General features: G+C 39.1%; 1 long non-coding RNA gene across 2 annotated transcripts in view; it reads left to right on the top strand.

The window, feature by feature from the left end:
- The window catches only part of LOC124556194, a 57,747-nt gene extending 40,113 nt beyond the window's left edge, over positions 1–17,634 (top strand). For both annotated transcript variants that reach the window (XR_006968606.1, XR_006968605.1), the window contains exon 3: positions 17,308–17,634. This is a non-coding gene — a long non-coding RNA (uncharacterized LOC124556194). The remainder of the gene's footprint in view (positions 1–17,307) is intronic.
- The last annotated feature ends 433 nt before the right edge of the window (positions 17,635–18,067 follow it).

Here is an 18,067-nt window from a genome sequence, read left to right as displayed (position 1 = left end):
TGGCTCCAAAATATGCAGTTGTTTCTTCTCCTCCCCTCCACACTTCCTTTAGCACTGGATGCCAATGATGAGTCATTTTGTTACGAGGAGAAAGAAGAATGGAAACTGAGTGTTTATACTAAATTCCATTTAGCCAAGAACTTCACCATTTTCCTTGAGCCTTTGGCTTGGTATTCCTTAATTGGTAAAATGGTCAGAAAATATCAACATGAACAAAGGCTTAGCCCTTATATTGTCAGATACATATTATTATTTGTTTGTTATGTGTACTCATAGAATAAAAAAGAAGAATATAAATTTTCACATTCCTTTCATCCACAGATCATTTGTACTTCAAATTGAAATGAATGAAAATTGCTCATTTGTCTGGACGTTCCATGAAACAGAAAAGCCCATAACTTCAAAACTATTGATGCTAGACAGCTGAAAAACTGATTTCTTAGTAAAAGTCAGGTTTTAATCTTATATTAATGTGTAACACAGTAATTCTGTAACATTTGCTTGATTTTACGAAAATCCAAAAACATATTTTGGAACATCTGAAAACACCCATTTTGAATTTTTTGAAAAAATGTTTTTTCACATGTATGTTTACACATAATGGCTTAAAATTCAAACTGAAGAGAGAATGAATTCTTAAGATACAAAATTATTAATATTTTATCATATGAAAAACTAAGATATTGTAGTAACAAACTGAGGAGTACGTCCTTTCTGCCAAAACCAAACTGAGCAAGTAGCTCACAAGGAATTACATTACATATTTATTAATAATATAGTAAAATATAATAAAATATTTCAATAATAAGAATTAATTCAAATAGAAACAATGGCCTAAGAATGATTTTAATTAACATAATTTGCATTTAATCAGATTAAGAGCAGCCGACCAGTTGCAAAGGATAAAGTAATCTTTACCTAGGTTTCAATAGATATAAATCTATCTTCTTCAGGAGATGGCAGTATTACATTAATATGAAGCGATATGTCCTTATCGTTTTTACAAACATCTGCCTAGTTTCATTAGTCAAATAAAACATAGCCCTGAGAACAGGGTTTGTCAGACAAATAAAATAGGTACCTATTTTATTTGTCTGACAAACCCTGTTCTCAGGGCTATGTTTTATTTGACTAATGAAACTAGGCAGATGTTTGTAAAAACAATAAGGATATATCGCTTCATATTAATGCAATACTGCCGTCTCCTGAAGAAGATAGATTTATATCTATTGAAACCTAGGTAAAGATTACTTTATCCTTTGCAACTGGTCGGCTGCTCTTAATCTGATTACGTGGAACCGTTGCTGTAGCGCAGCTATGTTTAAAGTACTATAATTTGCATTTTTGTGAGAGGAGCTTTAAATGAGGTTTTCTGACACAGAGGATAAAAATAAATCAAATTAAAAGCTGCACAAGGCCAACACTTGAACTGTGATACTTGGTGTTGCACTTACATGACAAGTTAAATGAAAAAATGAATTGAAAAAAAGGAGTGTTAATTACGATATCTCATTTAAGGTCAATCTATAAACTCCTCCAGTAGGCATCCTAGACTCAACCTTTGTTACAATGCAATTAAATAGCACATCTAAGTTTTTAGGGTTTTGATAAGAAAAACAAAAATAATGCAGTACATACCTTCAGACAAACAACATTAACTTTCAATTTCTTAGACTGATTGGTCTTTTCAAAAATTGTAATCAATCTGCCACCAACTTTAAGAACTGATATTATTGGTTAAGAGACCTGTAACTAATCCAACTTCAGTTATGCTCAAATCTTGTGAGGAATTATGCTGTTTAGGAATGGTTTGCTGCTTGCTTAATTTACTATTCAAGGAGTGCGGGTTAACTGCAGTGTGAAATTCACACACTGGTATGAGAAAGTGTGTATGAGTTCCTTGGATGATTTTTAAATGGCTGAATTGGGACAGTAACAATATTTCATTGCATACATATTCTTCTGTTATACGTAATGCATAATGGGTACCTGGAATGGTTTCTTGAGTAAACTTGTGCTTGGATATGATGATTTTATTTTCAAATGTCTTTTTTAAACTTGCTTTAGCAGCAAGTCTTTTGAAATTGTCTGTCATGTCTATCACAAAATCTTTCAACATGTGGTGCGGCAAAAAGTGCCATTCTGCATCAACATTTTTACCATTCTTCTGAAGATATATGTCAAGATATTTTTCACCACTTTCATCAGAACATTAAAACATCTTTCATATACTCCCATGCTAAGCAACTTCTCCTTTGATGCTGAGCACAAGACTGAGTGAATAACATTTCAATATCACTGTATTGTATTGTAAGCTGTCAGAAATGGATATATTTCTGATGTCTGAACTCAGTATTAGCCTCATTATAGTACACAACAAAAGGATGCAGTGTGGCTTGGCTGGTGAACCAGTTGCAGGACTGTATTTTATCTTGAAGGAGAAATGAAGAATTTTCAACAATATCACAGGCTATAACAACCTGTACTCCCTGCAAGTTATTTGGTATAACCAGAAAACTGATTTGCTTCACTTTGTACACCAAACCTGAAGTAGAATCTGAGGTCACAGATCTTCAAAGCAGCTTCACTGATGACTAATTTCGTGTCTCCAGTAAGTACCTAACAAATTAACTCACACCTGGTAAGAGTATTTATCATATATGACACATGCAGTCATATCTGCAAACACTAGAATGGACAAAATATCGTCTAGCATTATGACAAAAGCTACAATTAAATTCTATATGTAATAATTCTTGACCATTCCTTGAATCATGAACTGCATGGAAAATTAATCTGGTTATGTAAAATATTTCAAAATTTATTCTCCTATCAACCCATCCTTCCACCATCTTCATATTTTATCAGAAACAAATGGATATATTAAGAAACTCATCAGAGAACACATCAGAGAAATCGGCGACATCAAGGTCCAAAAAAAAAAAAATAACCAAAATTGTTTGATTTAATATTATATGGACTGACCCACAGATCAGTAGACTGTGCCGTAGTTGTGTTATTTTTCTGGCAGCTGCATACTTGCTAAGGCAAACAATACTGCAATAAAGTAGGACTGAAACGCAAATTGTAGCACTATTCACTATTATTGAACATATTAGTCAATAGGATATTTTGAATCACATGAGACATTTAACCATTCATTAACAGTTGGGGTCACTTTTGTTAAATAGCTTCACAGGTCTTCAATAGAAACAAGCATTAATGCCATATATCTCAAGGCACCCTTCATGAGGGAGGTGAAGTTTACTTCCTCTGTGCTTCCCCTCAATCAACAGCAATCTTTGTGTGAAGCAGACATTGATTACTCCACTACCCATTCCTTCCTTCTATGAGAGATCAAACATAACTGTACAGTATTGTTACTGAAGAATTTTTTCAGTATCCAATGTATATAACAACATATTCATTATATCATAGTAAAAATTGTTCAGGATTAAAACACGTTGTGCACTTGTAAGTCTGCTTCAACAAGATTAGAGAATCATTCAAATAATGACTAGTATACTTTAAAATTTATTCCAATGAACAACACGCATTTAAAAAAATCTGCTGGAAACTCATGCAGTTAAATATGGGCAATCTAAAAGCCTGCCATGTCTAACATTTTTTAATTAAAAATGGTAGATATTTGATTGAAAACTCCCCTGCAATTCAGCTTGCAGCAGTTTGCTAAGAGTAGATGAAAATGTATGCATAGCCACCATTTGACAAATTTTGATATTTATATCACCAATACCTGGTCATTTCAGTCTGCTTCTTTTCAGTTTTTTAAACAATAAAAAGGGAGTTCCCATTTTTACATGGGTGCCAATAGGTTGTTGTTGTCTTTAAGCAATGAACAAGTAACATGCTTAATAAAATCTGGAACTACAGTAACAAAAACTGCTTTTATTTATTGCCAAAACTGAGCAGATCCATCAAAGCACATTATTATTCTCTGACATTTATATTTAAGAGCAACGTGAAAACATGTCTTATTGTAAGTAATTCAGAACAATTATTTGATAACTGTATTGCACTGCCCAGCCATTGACTAAGTTGCATGATGATATTATCGGAAACCCAGTGATGGTAGTGGGAATCATTTCTGTAATCTATAACAGAAATCTTACATAGAAACATGGAATTACTATATTAAAATGTATATCTAATATATATGTTACAGTGGACATAGAAGGTTTCTAGAGTTTAAAATTTTCGAGCTTTGAGATGGGCATATGTTAATGATACAAAACTTCATGACCATCTACTTAATAACACGTTAGTTCATCTTTGGTAGAACACCAGTGAACCTGTGTGGTATCGATTTCACAAGATTTTGGTGCATTTCTGGAGGTAAGTGGCACCATGTATCTATGCATAAATGATGCAGTTCTGCTAAACTATAGCCCAGGATTTGTGGGCATGGAGTTGGTGCTCAATAGTGTCCCAATTGTGTCCATCGTGTCCAGATCAGGAGAATTTGGTAACCAAGACATCACTGTGAGTTCACTATTATGCTCCTTAAACTACTGTAACATGCTTCTGGCCTTGTGATGCAAACAATTATCCTTCTGGAAAATACCATCACTATCAGGTAAGAGATCAAGCATGAAGACATGCAGGTGGTCCAGAATAAGGTTTATGCAGTCACAGATATCATGGTGTCTTGGATTACTACCTCGGTTGTCATGGAAGCACTGGTGAATGCCTCCCATAGTAAAATACTGCCACCACCATCCTGAGTCCATGATGAGGTGCATGTTTCAAGCATACATTCTCCTGGATGATGGCATATCTGGTTGCAGTCATTGACGTAGTGTAAAGAACACAAGATTTTTCTGACCAGGCATGTTTCCATCAATCTGTGGTCCAATCTTGATCATCCCTTGCCCACTGCTGTCATAATTGATGATGTCATTCGGTCAACATGTGAATATGTAGGGACCATCTGCTGAGGAGTCCATGTTCAAAAGTGTGCACTAAACACTGAACTCTAAAGTTATTGTACCTCCAACAGCGCTGTACTTTGTCATCAGACTTGCCACAAATTACTGCTTTTCTTGCTTTATAGAGAGGGCAGACCTCCTACCTGCACTCTCTAATGTGTGGTGTGGATGTCGAACATCTGGTCATTGCCTGTCCATGGTTTCATTATTTTTCAACCACTTTTCATAGGTGTTCATGGCAGTATTATGCAAACATCTGATAAGCTTCGCCATTTCCAGGTGCCACACCACAATAAATTGGCCTTTGTTGAAGTCACATATGTTAGTGGAATTTCTCATTTATGGACCATACCATCACTGGAATGATTCCCCATTTGCCTTTGCTTCAGTTATATACTGTCCTTACCTTGTCATTTGCCCACAATGCCACTGGTCAGCAATCTCACCGTGGACACTTGTCACAATGCTTTGGCTTATTCGTGGATGTATTTTCAAAAGTGAGATAAAAATGTTTCATTAGAATAATATAAAAAGGAAGTTAGTAAGAGTTTAGTTGACATATTGACTGAAAAAGAAACAAAAATAAATGAAATTAAAAAGAAATGAAAAAGGTGCTCATTTAGATGAGCTTAACGCAGAAGAATTCTTATTACATATTTAATCTCTAGGATGGAAGGATCAGTATCTTGAATGAAAGTGACAAAATTTAGAAAAATAAAGAACTGTGACATTAATTCAGTATCATCTAAGATGAGGGATTTTGAGAACCACAGAGAGTATAACTCAATCTCAAATAGTCATTGTGATAATTCATAGGGTACTTCAGTGCTACACAGAGGCACTCTTTGTAACAGAAGTAAGAGGATTACAAGTAATTCCCAGAGGATCAGAAAATATAATGTAGCTAAAAGCTTTCTAAGAAAATACTATTCTTTTGGAAGTTTGTGACTTGAATGCCATTGTTCCCGTCACTATAGTTAAAGTTAAGAGACAATCTTTACTTTTCACATGTCACCTATATCCAGATGTTGAAGGGAAGTTGTAATGTAGTACATCTTTTCTCAAACATATTTTTGGGCAAAAGAATGTTCCCACCCAATAAAACATGAGCATTATTGGGAAGTGTCAAAGACGATCTCGGTTTGTACAAGTCCGGCATATACCAGATTCCGTGTCAGTGTGCGAAGACTTATATTAGACAGACAGTGCGCACCATCGAAGATCGTTGCTGAGAACATCACAGGCACACTCGACATAGATACCCCAACAAGTCGGCCGTCGCAGAGCAATGTTTGTCCGAAAATCACGAAATGGACTACCAACATACCAGGATCTTGGCACAGACATCTAAATACTGGGACAGCGTCGTTAGAGAGTCTATCGAAATTCGTACCAGGGACGGACTCATCAACCGAGATTGAGGCTGTAACCTCAGCAAGACATGGGAAACAGTATTGAGTCTACTTAAAAATACGCTCAGCCGCAGTGGTCCACAACCCCACGATGACTACCGCAGTCCACTTCACCCCTCCGCCGCCCCACAGCGAACCCTGGGTTACTGTGCGGTTCGGCCCCCGGTGGACTCCAACAGGGAACGTCTAACAGCAGACGAGTGTAACCCCTATGTTTGCGTGGTAGAGTAATGGTGGTGTACGTGTACGTGGAGAACTTGTTTGCGCAGCAATCGCCGACATACTGTAGCTGAGGCGGAATAAGGGGAACCAGCCCGTATTCACTGTGGCAGATGGAAAACCGCCTAAAACCATCCACAGACTGGCCGGCTCACCGGACCTCGACCCAAGTCCGCCAGGCGGATTTGTGGCGGGGACCAGGCACTCCTTCCCGCCTGAAGCCATGCGTTAGACTACACGGCTCACCGGACGGGCTTAGCCCATGTTAGTCATCTTAGATATTAGTGTAACCACATGGGAAATACGTTATTTAGTAAAAGCCTTTTCTTCTAACCAGATAACTCAGAGGAAGAAGCTTGTGTTGTGTAACAAAACGTATTCTTAGCAATATGTCATATACTTGAAAAACTTCGACAGTATTACTGTTATAAATCAAATACTCACCAAAATGTGAAAGGGAGGGCTTAAGAGTCACCAACTACCATCTGCCAAATAGTTATGTCGTTCAACAATACAATGCAGCCTTTACGAAATACTGAGGTGCCGTATTGCACATGAATATGAATTATCATTTTGTTGCCCAATCCCTTTGGTAAAATACTGTTTCTTCCTAAACTAATATTGTAACATCAATTTGTACTTGTTTAGATTTACAGTTGTTGTCATGTTTATGTCAGTTCTGTTTTGGATTGCTACTAAAAGCGCATAATTTAGTATTCATCATATTACCATATTCTGTTGTGCACTAAATTATTCAAATTTTTATCCATATAGCTAAACTTCACTTATTTTATATTCTTCATTAATTAATCTTCGTTTAGGTTTACAATATTTGTTATAATTGTCTAACTTTCCTTTTTTGTCCCAGTCTGAAATATGTGTTGTGTGCTGAAAATGAAATTTTCATTCTGTTGAGCTCATAAAATGTATGTAGACATATCCACAAGTCATCTTTATCATTATCACTCATTTTACAGAAAGTGCCCTATTTCATTAAGAGGTTATGAGGGTGAGTCAAATGAAAAACTTAAATATTTTTTAAATATTATTTATTGTGCAGAAGTGGTACAAAGGTGTATCACTTTTCATCATAATCCTCCCCACGCCTATTGCAAGTCCTCCAGCTCTTACAAAGTGCATAAATTCCTTTAGAAGAAAATTCTTTTGGTAGTCTACACAACCACTCATGGCGTACCTCTTCATCAGAACCGAACTTCTTTCCTCCCATTGCGTGTTTGAGTGGTCCAAAGATATGGAAATCACTTGGGGCAAGGTCTGGTGAGTATGGTGGATGAGGAAGACACTCAAAATGCAGGTCTGTGATTGTTGCAACTGTTGTACGGGCAGTGTGGGGCCTTGCATTGTCATGTTACAAAAGGACACCTGCTGACATCAGTGCACGTCGCTTTGATTTGATTGCAGGCCGCAGATGATTTTTCTAGGAGATCTGTGTATGATGCACTGGTGACAGTGGTCCCTCTAGGCATGTAATGCTCCAAAATGACGCCTTTTCCGTCCCAAAAGAGAGTCAGCATAACCTTCCCTGCTGATGGTTCTGTTCGAAACTTCTTTGGTTTTGGTGATCAGGAATGGCCCCATTCCCTGCTCGCTCTCTTCGTTTCCAGTTGGTGGAAGTAAACCCAGGTTTCGTCCCCAGTAACGATTCTTGCAAGAGAGCCATCACCTTCTCGTTCAAAGCACCGAAGTTCTTCACATGCATCAACACGTCGTTCTCTCATTTCAGGAGTCAGATGCCGTGGCACCCATCTTGCAGACACTTTGTGAAACTGGAGTACATCATGCCCAATGTGGTGTGCTGACCCATGACTAATCTGTAAACATGCTGCAATGTCATTCAGTGTCACTCGGCGGTTTTCCTTCACTATGGCTTCAACTCCTGCAATGTTCTGTGGAGTCAGAACTCGTTGTGCCTGACCTGGACGAGGAGCATCTTCCACTGAAGTCACACTATTTGCGAACTTCCTACTCCATTCGTAGACTTGCTGCTGTGAGAAACATGCATCACCGTACTGAACTTTCATTCGTCGATGAATTTCAATATGCTTCACACCTTCACTACGCAAAAGCCGAATAACAGAACGCTGTTCTTCCCCGGTGCAAGTCGCAAGTGGGGCGGCCATCATTATGCTGTTTCTGCGACGGTATGTGTGCATCTGCACTACGCTGCCACCTACACGATATTCTGCACGCTGTTTGTAGCACACTTACCAACTCACAGGATAACGGCGCGAAATTTCGATTTGTTATTAGAAATTTAAAGTTTTCATTTGACTCACCCTCGTATATACACTGGTGTGCGTAACTTTAGGGCGATTGATCCAGTGCATATGTGTTCCCACCTCTCGCCATACTGGGGACTGTCCAGCATTGTCAAACACGATCGTTTTGGTGGTCCGTGTGTTATGGTGTAGGGAGCCATGGGTATACGGACCTCCAAATCTTTGAACATTGTACATTCACCAATCAGTGTTATTGTTACACTGTTCTCCTTTCATTGTGCTTCTTTTCAGGAGTACATTTGACCCTGAGTTTATTTTTGTGGATGACATTGCATTGAACAGCACAGGTGTAGGAGCTCTTGGAACGAGAGGATATTCGACTTACCTGCCTATTCCCCCAAAGTAACTTCCATTGAGCATGTGTGGGGAGACGTATTGCAGCTTGTCCCCATGCACCAACAACCACCCAGGAGTTGTCAGCTGTGCTGCTGGAGGAATGGTACGCCCTACCAGAAGAACCCCTTACCAACCTCGCTGCCATAACGGGAGCACATTGCAGGAGATGCATTGCAATCCTTGGTGATCACACTCCTTATTAATAACCACGTCCCACCTTTTGTAATGCCCATAAATAGTAGGTACTTCAGCCTAATCATTGTCGTTCAATAAAAAGAGTCATTTCTGTTGGTATCATTTTGTATTTCTTTCAATCATCTTCTGTACTATAATGTAGAAGCTCTTTCTATTAAGTTGGTAAATAAGTTCGTAGCGTTTTTGTTTTGCGTGTTGGTATCCCGGTTGCTAGTGGTTTATTTGTCGATTGTCATTTTCCATTTGTAGTTCATTGTCGCTATTTCTGTTCGCATATTGTCATTTTGCCATTTGAAGATAGTGAGTGGAGCTGCGGACGCTAGTAAATGGAGTGCCAAGTGGAGTTATCGGAATATTTCCGACACACCACAAAATTTTTCTAAGCTTACCTTTTACTTAACTGTGCACGGCCTCCTACGAAATACTCTCCACCAAAATTGGTACACAGCTCCAAACGTCATTTCCACTCCCGGGAGCAGTCTTGCTGGGTCGAGCGAAGCGCCGTTTGCTAATTTTCTTTTATCTCATCTGCCATTGCAAAACCTCTTCCTTTCAATGGGGTTTTCAACTTTGGAAATAAAAAAGTCCGCGGGGCCAGGTATGGGGAGTACAGAGGATGAGGCAGCGCAGTGATTTCGTTTTTTGTGCTAGTCAGGCACCAACAGGGATGAATGTGCGAGTGCGTTATCGTGATGCAAGGGCTCATTTCGCTCCAACATGCCATATTTCAGACCACTTCCTCCTCACATTTTCTCATAGACATCGCAATACGTCCCCATAGTACCATCGATTAACAGTGTGTCCCTATGGCATGAATTCATGATGAACTAATCCTTCAAAGTCAATGCAAACTATGAGCATGGCTTAGACATTTGACCTAACGTGAAGAGCTTTTTTTGTTCTTGGAGAACCTTCCCCGACCCATTGCAAAGATTGAACCTTGGTCTCAACATTATAACCGTAGACCTACGTCTCATCACCAATTATGATTCTCTTAAGGAACAGCTTGTTCTCATTTGCGCGACCCTAAAGCTCTTCACAGATTGCGAAGCGAAGGTCTTTCTGGACCTGGCTCATGAGCCGTGGGATGAACTTGGCGGCAACACGATGCATCCCACGATGCTGTGTCAGGATTTCATGACATGGCCCAACTGATATGTTACATTCTTCTGCAGTCTCTCGGACGACCAGTCTTCGATTGTCACGCAAAGTCTCGTTGACGTTCCTGACATGAGCGTCGTCGGTAGACGTCGAAGGGCGCCCTGAACGAGGGTCATCTGTAACTTCCGTCCAGTCATTTTTAAATCGTGTGAACCATTCGTAACACTGAGTACAGCTTAAGCACTTGTCACTGTAGGCTTCCTGCATAATTTGGTGTGTCTCTGTAAAGGTTTTCTTGTGTTTCACGCAAAATTTAATGCAGACGCGTTGCTCCTCTCAATCTGCAATCTCGAAATTCGCAAACTGTGTGACGCAATAGAGCACTGAACAATAATTACAGACATACAGCAATGAAACTTCGGTAGTTATAGACTAAACACAGGCGTGTGCAGAGATGCCAACCTCATTTCGCTCCAACATGCCATTGGCGCGAAATTACGAATGTTCCGGGGTTTTTTCAACACACCTCATATTCTTCTATTTGAGTTCAATAGAGAGGTGACAGCAGCGGATGCAGTCAGAAACATTCCCACAGAGCACAACAAGGAATCGGTTTTCTCGTTTTGAGGAGTATCATTTTCACATTTGTGACTCTCCACGTTCAGGAAGATTTGATGAAGATCGTTTGAATGCGTTAATCCACAGTGATACACGCAAGTGTACGCGAGAACTGGCAAATGTAATGAACTGTTATCGTTCCGCCACCGTGAGACATTTGCATGCAACGGGAAATGACCAAAAATCCAGTGTATCTAATCGTATACTCTAAGTCAAAATCACAAAAATCAGCGGGTAGCCATATGTGCATCCCTGCTTGCTTGTCATCAGTTGGCTCGTGAACAACACCGACCATTCCTATCCAGTATCGTTACTAGAGACGAGAAATGATGTCTTTATGCTAACATAACGAAAAGAAAGGAGTTGTTTGAGCCCATATAAAGTAGCAGTTCCCCGTACAAAGACCTGTGCGCATCCACAAAAGACAATGTTATGCATTTGGTAGAACATCGACGGTATGGTGTACCACGAACTATTTCCTCGAGGTGTAAGCGTCACTGCTGACATTAATGTCTTCAGCTGAGACGACTTGCAGACGCAGTCCAAGAACAACGCCCAGGAAGACTGCGAAACGAAAGGAATGGTTCACCCCAAACAAAGTAGCAACTCCCTGTACAAAGACTTGCGCACGTCCACAAAAGATAATGTTATGCATCTGGTGGAACAGCGACGGTGTGGTATACTAAGAATTGCTTCCCCGAGGTGTAACCATCACTGCTGACATTTGTTGTCATCAACTGAGACGTCTTGCAGACGCAGTCGGAGACCAACGACCACGAAGACTGCGTGAAGTGATGCTACTCCACGACAACGCCCGCCCGCACTCTGCTGGACTGACGAAAAACGCTATACAGGAGTTGGAATGGGATGTTATTCGGCACCCACACTATTCACCTGATCTTGTACTCTCAGATGATTTTCATCTTTTCCGCTGTCTACAGAACAACCTTCATGGATCGCACTTTCCGGATGCAAATGAGCTCCGAACGTGGATCGACGAGTTCTTCGCCTCAAAAGAATGTGATTTCTACAAAACAGAGGTGGAGCCCCTCCACGCCCACACCGGCATGATGGCCAACCCAAAAGGTCTACTGCCATCTCTGTATAAGGGTTAGTTTTCACTAAAGTGAGGTGTCGCAGGATGTGGGTGCTGCGATGTTTGAATACGTCTTAAGGTTAACCATTAATACGCTCTCATCTGGAGATAGATTGGGTCGAGTCGAACGAAGGGTAGCGGTTTGAAGGGCAGGGGAAAAAAAGTACCAAGGCAAGAGCCAAGGGAAAAAAACCTCTGCGATAGTTAGGTCGGGTGGTAAGAGCAGTAGCGGATGTCTTGCTGCCTGCGATAGGTCGTGCAAGGGTAGGCTTTGTTAGTAGTGGGTATCATCCATGTCGATACCTTTGACTTTGTGCGATGGTGTTGCTCGGCGGCTGCCACTGGGTGCCGTTGTTGAGCTCTCGTTCAGCGTCAGCAACCTGCAACAATTAGATTTATCATCGTATATGTGTCCGATAGGTCATATATCGGATGCACAGTGTAGGGTGATGTTGTCGAATTGTTTGTGCTTCAGTGGGCGAGCTCGTCGGTGTCCCTGCTGTGGCCTGTTGGTCGGCTCTAATAGCAGCTGGTAATTACCAGTCAGTGTTGCTGATATGCTGGGGCTTGCCGACGTTTGTCACTTGTTGGTGTATGTTAGTTTACCATAGGTGGCTATGCCCTAGCTAGTAGTGTGTTTGGCCACTTGTGCTTCCACCTATGGTTGTGAGTGATTTCTACAGTCGCGGAATCGAAAAAGTTACCCCAGCGTTGGCGTTGAAGGAGACTATAATATTGATGACTAAAGCCTCTGCTCCGGCCGCGGTGGTCTAGCGATTCAGGCGCTCAGTCCGGAACCGCGCGACTGCTACGGTCGCAGGTTCGAATCCTGCCTCGGGCATGGATGTGTGTGATGTCCTTAGGTTAGTTAGGTTCAAGTAGTTCTAAGTTCTAGGGGACTGATGACCACAGATGTTAGGTCCCATAGTGCTCAGAGCCATTAAAGCCTCTGTCGTGTTTATTAAACTTACGGAAAAACGCTACGAACTTATCCACCAACCTAATACACGTGTTAAGTTTCACCGAGCTATATTACTTGGTAGTGACACATCATGCGAAAGTTAGTTTTGTCCTTAAGTTTTGCAGACCAGTGTATTTGCAATATGTTACCGTGCTAGGAACATTTTCACAATACCAGCTTACAATCCCAATTGTTGAGTATTTATGAAATACTGCAGAACGAAGATAAAAAGTGAGTAAGAGCTTAAGGAGTCATTAATATAAGGGACAGTCAAATGTAAATGGGACGATGGGTAAAAAGTAAGTAAACTGTTTATTATTCAAAAGTAGTCGCTGTAACTGTCAGTACATCTATCTCACTATGAGACCAGACCGTCAGTGCTGTCATGGCAAAACGTTAACGGTTGCCTACAGAGGCAGCGAAGCACACTGACGGCCACGAATGTCTTTCTTCAGGGCTCCAAAGATATGGAAATCGCATGGGGAGAGATCGGTACTGAATGGTGTCTTAAGGGTTTCAGAGTGAAACTTCTGCAGCATAGTCAAAACAACAGGTGTGCCAGCTTCGGGAAAGCCACGCTGGACTTTTTCTTTGACTGCAAGGGCCCGCTGCTCATTGACTTTCTGGAACACGGCGCCGCAATTAATGCACAGCTGTACATGGACGCTATGAAATAACCGAAGCGCGCCATCAAGTCCAAACGTCCAGGAATGCTGACGGACAGCATGATTCTGTTGCAGGGTCATGCCCATCCACATCTTGCCAAGGTTGTTTCGATTGTGCTGCACAAGTTTCTCTGGGAAGCCCCTACACATCCTCCATACAGTCCCTATCTCTCCGCATGTGATTTCCATATTTTTGGAACTCTGAAGAAAGATATTTGTGGTCGTCAATTTGCTTCGGATGAAGAGTTGCACACGTGGCTACAATCACGGTTCAGTAGGCAGCTGCAAACATTTTTCCATCGAGGTGCTGACCATCTTTTCTCACAATTGGATAAATGTGTTAACAGTTATGGCGATTACTTTTGAAGCAATTAACAGTATACTTTATTCCACCTGCCTCGTTTTAATTTGACTGCCCCTTAGATTACAGTGACTACACAAATAGGGAGTATGCTGAACACAATCCTCAGTGAAGTTAAATCTGTGTGTATTCATTACAGATGGGATGGAACTTTTATTTCCGGTTTCTTGTGACTTCATTGTCAGTTTTTCTGAAACCTCAGATCATGTAACATAGCGAAGTAACAGAGCACTTAAATTTAGAAGTGGACTGAAAGTTCATTTTTCTCATCGTTTTACTTAGTCTTTCAAGTAAATACTGGGATAGTTGCTTGAAAAACTATGTAACTGTTTATTTTCTGTATACTCGCCAAACTCTGCTAATGGCCAACCTGTAACAGCTTCACAATTATGCTATAAAAATAAATGCTTGGATTTACCTTCTCCAAATTTTTACTTTCAGCATAGTAACTCTGAACTTGTCATTGTCAACTGCACTATTCTTTGACTGGTGTACAAATAATGGCATGAATAAATGTAACAACTCTCCATAGCCGATGCACTGAGTGCTAAGTAGACCTACAGGCGAGACCGAAAATTTAGCCAAGCTTTTGGGCAGTGTTCTTGTTCAGAGGTAACTGATACAGAACACATATGCCCCACCCATAACACATTCTCAGCTACATTAGTTCATGATGCATTCCTGAAGGAAATGCTGAACATTCTGAGACATGTCACATTCTTAGGAAATTTTTAAACCATTCACAATTAGAATAATATTAATTAGGAAAACATTATTCATACTATCCACAATTTATAATAAGTTTTTAATTATCTCACAAAAGGTACACCTTGTTCAACATCATCTCTGCTATAGCAGTACAGATGTTGATGGCAGTTAATGAGTATGGATTTACTTATTTTCTAAAAACTTGCATTTACAAGTGTCTTGTATAACACAAACATAAAATATAACAAACAGGGCTTTGACTGCATGATACTATCTTAACTTGTATGTAGTTACAATGCTGTCACCTCAAGAAGAAATTACTGTATAATATACATGGTATTTATCATTCGGGTTGATAGGCCATATGACTAGATTAGGGATCTAAGGAATGTATGATTCACAATATGTGATTTTATAATACCATTATACATAGGTATCATCAACCTGAAGGTTTGTTTAGTTACAACAGTACTTTATGAGTCATAGTCTTACTGGAGATGGTATGTCCTCTCTTTCACTGGCCCGGAACAACTTATTCAGACAGGTACAGGAAGGTACTACTGACTAACATAGTATCTGAACCATGCCATATATGGGCATATTGTACAGACACAAAGCATTACCGGAGTTAAAAGTCACATTAATTGCCAAAAAACTTTTGTGACTCATGCACCTCCTAAACTAATCAGCTGCTTGCCCACTGAAGATGCATTTGACTGACAACATTCACATTTGCAACTGATTCTTACCACACCACTGGGCATTCCTGGATAAAACAAAAGTGTGGTAAAGTTGAGGTTTCCCATTCTTCAGTTTCCCACAGGTTAAAGTTTTTAAATTCAATATTCACATTATTCTTTTGTGAGCACAACTAAGACAATTATATATGTAATATTTTTGCTTAATTGATACACCCAGAAAATTCCAAGCAAATATCAGAAGAATTTGTAAGAGACTCAAAAACATAAGAAAAGGAAATATAGTGCATTATATAAAACAGAAGTAGTGTTTTCTGTAGACATGGGTAGTCAATTCACATTAAATGCCTTTACTCTTTTCCATTTACCCAAAATTAAAATTCTTAATGCAAATAAACTATCACTGATGGATTCAAGACAATTTAGGGAAGGGAGAGGGCTCTACAAATAACAGGTTTCCAGAGTATATAAAATATTATTTTCACTTGTTTTGTTCGGATTTTTCCATATCAAAACAACGCAGTTTTGATACAATATTTGACATAACCAATTATAGGCAAACACTCACTATGAAAATTCTAATCTGCACTGTATTATCAAGAAAATACTGAGAAGGTGTATTGTATTTAATTCTTGTAAAGTTGACAAAATACTATTCTAAGTCTTATAGATGATACAGCTTACTTCATAAGCACATTCAGAGCAATAGAATTTTTTTGAATTCAACAAAATGTGGACTATGTACGACAATTACAATTTCTTATTTTTACCAGTGTTTCCCAATAGCAGTAGCAACATCAAGAAGAAAGAAATCCATGGTAATTGTATTTTCTTAAAACTGGGAAAGGTTGGCTATCCTTTTAATTCAGCACATATTATATAAAAAAGGAAAGAAATACATAATAAACCTTCCAATATATGAAATACAATAAGTATTTGGTAATGAAGACAACTATGGCCAAGCTGAGATTCTTTGTACAGAAATGCTTTCCTCCTTCCTTGTATTATTCTTACAATTTTTTTGCTTAACACATTCCTTGTTGCATAATAGCTTGAACTCAGAGTTACCACAACAATTTCACACAGAGCCATCAGATCCTTCCTGTCACAAGTGAATAAATTAGTATTACAAGTGATATCTCAAATCATTTTTGAAAGTATCAATTATATACCGTTGAATGTGTATAATATACCCATAAGAAGCATATTCAAATATTTATTACTCTTTCTCATTTATTTGTGGTAATTCCTTGCATGACACATTTAAAGTTTCGTTTTTGTAGAAAATCTTCTGAAAAATAGTGCATGAAACATTTTTACATTGAATGTCAAGACAGTTTGGTGATGGAAATAACCAGAGATGTTATACATACAATTCCACAGTACATTCAGTGTCTGAACTACAATACACTGTACCAAAAGGTTTTGTAAATCGACCTCTTTAAACATATGATGCCATGTATACTGTTTGAAATGCTGATAACTGTCAGGGGTGAATGTATACAGTTGGAAGGTCTTCCAGCAGCTTTTGAATTGCCCTGTTTAAGCCAGAAAACTATTGAGCTTTATTTATTTAAGGACACCAATATATATTACTGTGTATGCCAGTCATATTCTTGCTTAATGTAGTTTCAAACTCGTCATTTATTTATTTATTGTGGTTCATGACTCTGTATCTCTTATTGCAGATGAGGACTGGAGAGAGATATCTTCACAGTTAAATGTGTAGTGAGGAATGGTAACTCCACCACCGTTGGCGTGCAACTATAAATTTTTGCCAACGGTTGCGGAGTTCCTTAACCTCACTACATTGGATCAACATGGTTCGTGCAGTAAGGACAATAAAGATCACCAGAGTTCTTATGGAAAAATAGAAGCAAAGTTGCTGAATGGAACTAGTCTAAGTTGGTAGTTGTATGTGCATCGATAGTTTGTAGTACATAAACATTCTGACTGTCTTCATTGTGAAATTGTCTGTTGAAATAAAGAACAATTTTCTGCCCCTTTCATAAATACATAACCTTAGTCAGATTTAAGTGTAGCTTAAACGTTTAAGCACAGGATTTATTTGCTACAACTGGAGAGCAGCACAAATTATAAGTGATGATTGAGTGGCCAGTCTACATTTCTCCTGATGTGATGCATACATGATATTGTGAAGTCAGTTTGACAGCTGGTTATGGAAACTTCAAGCTACTTAACTGCACTACACATGCAGTTTTCGTATTGTGACACATATTAATACAAAATTTGTGAAATTTTAATATGAAAAAGTAATCAGATTAGAACTTTGCCCTCTTATTACTTGACAGTGATACTTTATGATGTAGTCCCTGTTGATGCTATAGTTATCATGTGAATATGCAAGAGAAGAAAGGCAGCAAGTCAGAAACTCAGAAAAATATTGTAAATTTTTTTGCGAATTGTAATACTTAATTTGCAGGGCTA

The sequence above is a fragment of the Schistocerca americana genome, chromosome X, assembly GCF_021461395.2.
Source record: "Schistocerca americana isolate TAMUIC-IGC-003095 chromosome X, iqSchAmer2.1, whole genome shotgun sequence".
NCBI classification, from domain to species: Eukaryota; Metazoa; Arthropoda; class Insecta; order Orthoptera; family Acrididae; genus Schistocerca; species Schistocerca americana.
Note: the sequence above shows the minus strand (reverse complement) of the source record. Positions and strands in the feature narration are given on the sequence as shown.